Source organism: Bison bison, unplaced genomic scaffold (genome assembly GCF_000754665.1).
Source record: "Bison bison bison isolate TAMUID 2011002044 unplaced genomic scaffold, Bison_UMD1.0 scf7180017864182, whole genome shotgun sequence".
In the NCBI taxonomy this organism is placed as follows: Eukaryota; Metazoa; Chordata; class Mammalia; order Artiodactyla; family Bovidae; genus Bison; species Bison bison.
The window spans coordinates 613369-620094 of NW_011494754.1; the positions used below are offsets into that span (position 1 = coordinate 613369).

At 38.0% G+C, this 6726-nt stretch overlaps 1 protein-coding gene across 3 annotated transcripts in view; it reads right to left on the reverse strand.

The window, feature by feature from the left end:
- The window catches only part of LRRC16A (leucine rich repeat containing 16A), a 307036-nt gene that overhangs the window by 39752 nt on the left and 260558 nt on the right, over positions 1 to 6726 (reverse strand). The window lies entirely within an intron of this gene.

The window sequence follows — 6726 nt, forward strand, 5'->3', positions numbered from 1 at the left end:
ACCATCTCTTATTATATCACCAGTTACTAAGGGCCTATTATGTGCCAAGCATGATGCTTAGAAATTCCTCCTGGAAACCTTCCTTGACAACACCCCTCCCCCAAGCTGGGCGGGGCACCCCTTTTCTGTGCTTCCATAGCAACCTGCACATTCCTATCAGAGCCCTTTCCTACCATATCTCACATTTCACTGTGTTAATGGAAAGCCACCTCAATCCTGGAGAAGGAAATGGCACCCCACTCCAGTACTTTTGCCTGGAAAATCCCATGGATGGAGGAGCCTGGTAGGCTACAGTCCATGGGGTCGCCAAGAGTCAGACACGACTGAGTGACTTCACTTCACCTCAATCCAAAAGGGAGCTGAGGCTCATGCAGAACAGCAAGTTGTTGGTTTTTTTTTTGTTTTTTTTTTGTTTTTTTTTTTTGTAGTTGCTTTGCTTTTATTTCTTGGCTGTAGCAGCATATGGGATCTTAGTTCCCCGACCAGAGATTGAACATGTGCCCCCTTGCAATGGAAGCGCAGATTCTTAGTGACTGGACCACACCAGGGAGGCTCCATGTTTTTAATGAGTAAACTAGGATAAAGAAAGGAGAAAATGAAGCCAGAATTAAGGTTGAATACAACAACCTATACTTCTTTAGGCTCAGAACCCTTTTAAATAGGTCAACACACACTGGGCTCTGAGTCTCTCAACTTACAGAGCAAAAGGCAGGCACAAGTCATAGCAAAATTCACTGCGCCTATCCAACACAGCAAACTAATGGCTCCGGGTTTTCACTCCTCTTGACAAAGACCTGCAATTTCTTCTGCATAGATGTGCAACAAGGTATCAGGATGAAACTGAACAGTGCCCGCAACAGTGGTACAGATGGTATAAAGAGCACATGAGGTAATGAGTTTTACAGGGGTATTTATTAAAGCTGCCCTTCATGAAAGTCACTGACATGATGCGGAAGCACCACAGTAAAAGCAATGCTGTAAGACCCAAAACAATAGGAAACAAAGGGGCCGAGTCTACAGAGACCCTCCGAGGCACCACACCTGTATCTCTGTGCAGGCCCTTCTAGACCTCAGGCCTGAAGGAATGAGATCTAGAATGTGCTTCTGGCATTTCCTCAAAGGGTTGTCCCCCCAAAAACTACTAGAAACTTTAAGAAACATATATTTTAGCTGGATTATACAGATAGCTCAGTTGGGAAAGAATCTGCCTGCAATGCAGGAGACCCAGGTTCAATTCCTGGGTCGGGAAGATCCCCTGGAGAAGGAAATGGCAACCCACTCCAGTATTCTTGCCTGGAGAACCCCATGGCAGAGGAGCCTGGTGGTCTACAGTTCATGCGGTCACAACAGTCGGACACAACTTAGCCACTAAACCACCACCACCACTACCACAAATGGTATCACAGTGCTGAAGTTTAAAGTCTGGAAATTAAGAGGTTTTCATACATTGCCTTCTAGTAGTTAAAAAGCTAAGCCTCCATTTCCCCAAAGTGGTATCACTATGAAAAGGACAGAATAAAGTAAAATTATAAAAGGAAACAACTAGGACTTGAACGACCTTCTGTGCACAACATCAGAGCAACTAATTTTAAATGAGATATTGACTTAATAGTCTGTGCTTGGCAACACTGCTAATGGATTAGTTCAATTAACAACTGCAGGTACATGAAAATGAGGTGATTTGCTTAAAAACAAAATGGCATGTTGACCAAGACAAATGGATATTCATTGAATATTAATCTATGCTAAAAAGCTTAAAATTATATATGGATATTTGAGGCTGAATGTTAAGGGAAAATAATTGCCATTTTGTCATTGGAGCAAGGATTCACAAGATGTATTCTGTAACAATTCAAGCCTTTTAAAATTGTTTTCCTAGGAAAGAGCAGTAAGCAGACTACCTGTTCCTCTGTATGAATATATTTTGATTTAAAATGCGTATGACACTCATTAAAATAATTGAAAGAAGCACATACAATTAGTGAGCTAGTTCTGCCTAAGGAGAAGACACTGGCTCTTCACCACTTGGCACATCATCTGAAACCTAAAACTTCTGCAATTTTTTAAGGTAGGAAACTATATATAGCAACAAATTAAATATGTAGAGACTGCCAATCAGTAGAAGGAGAACTGTATCCCTCAATACCCCCAAAGGCCAATGACAACACAGTTGAAAAATACGATGGGAAGTAGTGATTTCCTAAGAGGACCTGATGGCAGGGAAAGAACAGATGGTCTACGGACAATAAAGATTCTAAGTAAATACACTTTTCAGCTTAACACACAAGGCGTGTGTGCTGAAATGATAAGGCGCATATAGGAAAACTAATTAATCACTGTCACCAACAAAATTACACATGGCGAGGCACAGAATGTTCAAGGTAAGCCAAAAGTGCACAGATTCATTTCTTACAACTGGATAACAACTGAGAGTCAGATTTTTGACACAGTTGTTTCCAGTAATGTTTAAAAACTATAAGCTTACATTTATGGTGAAATGACACACATTTTTCACTGTTTCTGTTCACATATTAATTTAGTATAGAATCAGTAAGCAGATATTTTGTATAAAACAATGCAGTCTATTTAAATCTAGCTTGGAATTTAATTCTGATTGTGAGAAATATAGATATGAAATCAATATATAGATTACAACAGATTGGTTGAACGTGCAATCCCACATGGCCTGCTCCAGGGTGACCTTAGATCACCTCGACCAAGTTAATGTTTTCATGCCTAAGCCTCCTCATCTGTTAAACAGAAGATATTAACACCACCTATCATTCACAGGCTGTCGTGAGAATTAAGCTGGCTACTATTAATAAGGAGTTCAGTGCCTAGCATGTCACAGGTGCTAGGTGAGTACAAAATAAATAAATAGGAAGATTTTTCAAGTCATGTGATTCTGGAGTTAAAGGGTTATCAGAATCTCTGGGACTATGAGAATGGACACAGGTTGAAAAATTCTTCAAGTTATTCTATAGTTCTTGTTCTACCCGTCCCTCCTCCCCACCAGGTAAACTAAATTATCTCTTCATTTCTTTCTAGTTAAAAGGAAAAAAATGAATTATTTAGAGACTGAGTTTTAAGAAATGATTCTTCTTTCTGCCATTTTGTTTAAACAGCCTTTTTCTTCGATTTTATGAAGTTAAGATTGATTAGAAGCTCTCAGTCATCCTCCCCACAGACAACAGGCCTCATCAAGTCATTCAATCTCTATTTCAGCCCTCAAAGTGTAAGTTTAATAGGTGTTGACTAAGTGAAGAAATTCCTTCTAAGAGATCAATCATTGCTTCCATCTCCATGAAGACAATCCTTAAACTATAATATGCATTCCAACGTTTAATTTACAGCTCTGAACCTTCCCTAGTGTGATGATAACTATTGGTTCTTTAAAGAGACTTACACACTGAAATGAACTGACTTTTGGACCAAGGAGAAATGGAAGACAACATAAAGATACCCAGGAAGAGGGGGAAAAAAAAAGAGTGAGAGATGCCCAGAATCTCCACTATGTCTGTTAAAGAAATGTTCAAAAATAGATGTAGTAGATATCATGAACATCACAAACAGAAAATGCCAGGATCTGTTAACAGTCTCTTAACTATAAGCAGAAGGCTGGTGATGAGGCAGTTACTTTGGAATGTCCTGGGGGGAATATCTCAGGGCTGGGGGCTACAAACAAACATTGTAGGTAATAAAGTTACAGCATCTCCCAGAGCAGTCACATTCAGCAGTGCTCTAGCTCCATGTGTGGCACAATTTCTACCTGCCAGGAACGTATAATTCCATGGTGGAAAGGTTGTAGGCTTGCACTTAGATGCTTCTGAGAATTTTCTATCCAACAGTTTTTCTTGTGTCCCAACTTCCTGGATCACTTAAGATCTATCTAAATGCTGCCAAAGAAAATGTACAGGCTCATTTAGAAAAGCATCACCAATTCAAGGTCTCTGCCTTTACAGTACATACTTCATTTTTTTTTCCCCCCAGTGGCACTACACAAGGATCACAAGTTGAAATATTTGGTGGTAGATGTCAATGATAAACAAAAATGATTTGTTTCTTTGATTATGAAAGGTGGAAGTACATACAATTTAAAAAGGTAAATCTAATGCTCTACTCTTTTCCAATCAGCTGTGAGTTTGTACCACTCACAGGTTCAGGGTAAGAATTCCAGAGCTTAGCAAGTTGATTTTCTTTAGAATACTGATCCTTGCACCTGGGGTTAATTGCCACTGTGAAAACGGGAGTATCTTTGGGTGGCTTAGACCCAAAGGTTAGGCTGAGAGTAGAAAGGAAATCTTTACAGCACAAAATCCATTGACTTGCACTTTCTACACAAAAATGTTCTTTTTCATTAAACAACACCAAACTTAGCTCTGGTTTTTGGCTACTTACCAATTCATTAGCCTTGTTAAAACAATGATTAAAGACATAATTTTTAGAACTGGAAAAAAATGCTATTTTTATGGCTTAAAAATTCTGCCCAAGTATTTGTTTTCTTTATCGAGAGCTCTGGCCTTGTCTCAACAAGATACTCCACACCACAGGCCCTGTTTCTGGTCCTAGGATTCAACAGGCGCTTATGGCAGGAATGACCCTACCTGCTTGCCTCCCAGCCACCTGAATCAAGAAAATACCGCCCTTCTAACTTGGATCATCCTTAGAGTGAAGGACAAAGAGATCTCTATCTACTCCTGCCTCTTTCTGTGTCATGGCAACCAGACCGTTCCTAGAAAATGAAAGCAACTCAGGACTGGCTATGCCTTGCCCTGTGGTCCTCATGGTGGTCATGCATCTGGGGTGTTTTTTTTTTAAGTACAAACAAACTTCCAGTTATAAGTCCTGGTGATACAAAGTAGAGAGAGCATAGTGACTATGGTTAACAATACTGAATTGCATATTTGAAAGTTGCTAACAGAATAGATTGTAAAAGTTCTCATCACAAGGAAAAAAATTATAACTATATGTGGAGATGATGTCAACTAAACCTGTGATAATGATCCCACAATATATACATATATTGAATCATTAGGTTGTATCCCTAAAGCTAATACAATGTTAAATCAATTGTATCTCAGTAAAATTAAATTTTAAAAACTGTATCTCAATAAAATTAAATTTTAAAAAATGATCCTATTCCCCCACCCTCACCCCACCCACTTTACTTAAGGAGAACAACTTCTTTTCCTTTCAAGTAACAAAAGCAAATTAATCATCAAACAAAAACCAAACTTATACAATTTAAAACCATCCTTACAGGAGCTAAGCCAATCTTTCTTAACCAATACTTCATCATCCAAAACCACATAAACTTCTAAACTCAACAACACACATTTTACTAACTCATGTTCCCTATATCCCTTTCCAACTCACACAGAACCAGATAATTTTGGCTGGAAACATGATATGTAGAGTTAATTTTTAATTCAAATATTTTTCCTATTAAACTCCTTTTCTTTTAGGGTTAGCCTAAGCTGGGAAATCCCATGGACAGAGAAGCCTGGCAGGCTGCAGTCTATGGTGTCCCAAAAGAGTCAGACATGACTTAGTGACTAAACAACAGCAAAGAGCTTTCTAGAATAATTACCCTATGATAACATAGTGTCTATTGCCTCAAAATGTAAACAAAATTTAAAATACTTATTAATGTTTTATACTAGACAAGCAATTTTTAAAAAACTTGGTGCAATTCCCTCCACATAGACGAAATATATTTATATATTTATACAGTTAAATGGAAAATTATTTATCATCTTTAGTTACACTAGAATGTTACTTGAAATCTAAGATATATTTTAGGCTTTTTTTTGCCAGTCTCCTTGTATATCGTAAGGTTTTATCTGGAAGGCATTTAACTATTTTATTCACAGATTTTAAAAGATGATAACAATAGTTTATATGGAAGCCCAGGTGGCTCAGTGGTAAAGAATTTGCCTGCCAATGCCGAAGAGCCAGGTTCAATCTCTGGGTCGGGAAGATCCCCTAGAGAAGGAAATAGCAACCCACTCTAGAATTATTGTCTGGAAGGTCCCATGGACAGAGGAGAGGAGTCTGGTGGGCTGCAGTCCATGGGGCCACAAAGAGTCAGACATGACTGAAGCAACTTAGCATGCACTCATGATTCCTTTACGATGGCTATAATGAAAAATTACTAAAATCAGAAGCTGATGTAGAAACATTTGGGCACATAAGTAGACCAAACCCAGTCTCACCAACACCCTCTTGGATTATAAGAAATTACTAAAAATGAGTATATTAGTAAAACATAAAAACACTAAATATGGAGAATGAAAACATACTGAATACAGAGGTGTATACAACTATTTGAATGGTAAAATGAGAAATATACTAACAACACAAAGTTTACAATAATAACATAAGAAGTGACATCAAACTGTCCCCAGAAAAATGAGATATCACAAAACTGAATACTCTAGCTTTATAGCCAGATGGATGCACTGAGCAAACGCATCATATTCCAGCTTCTAAAATATATCAAGTCAATGACAGAGAATAGGAACTAAACAGGAAATGCAGATCTAAGAGTGTACCCCAAAATTATGTAAAGAAAAAACAGGAAGAAGTAGGACATTAAAAAAAAATGAAAACCTATAAGACCAACAAAGAGATAATCACCTTCCCCACATTTTTGATGAAGGCTTATTTATTTAAAGATATTTTCCTGTCACAAATGACTCTTAAAAGGTAAATAAATGATTTCTC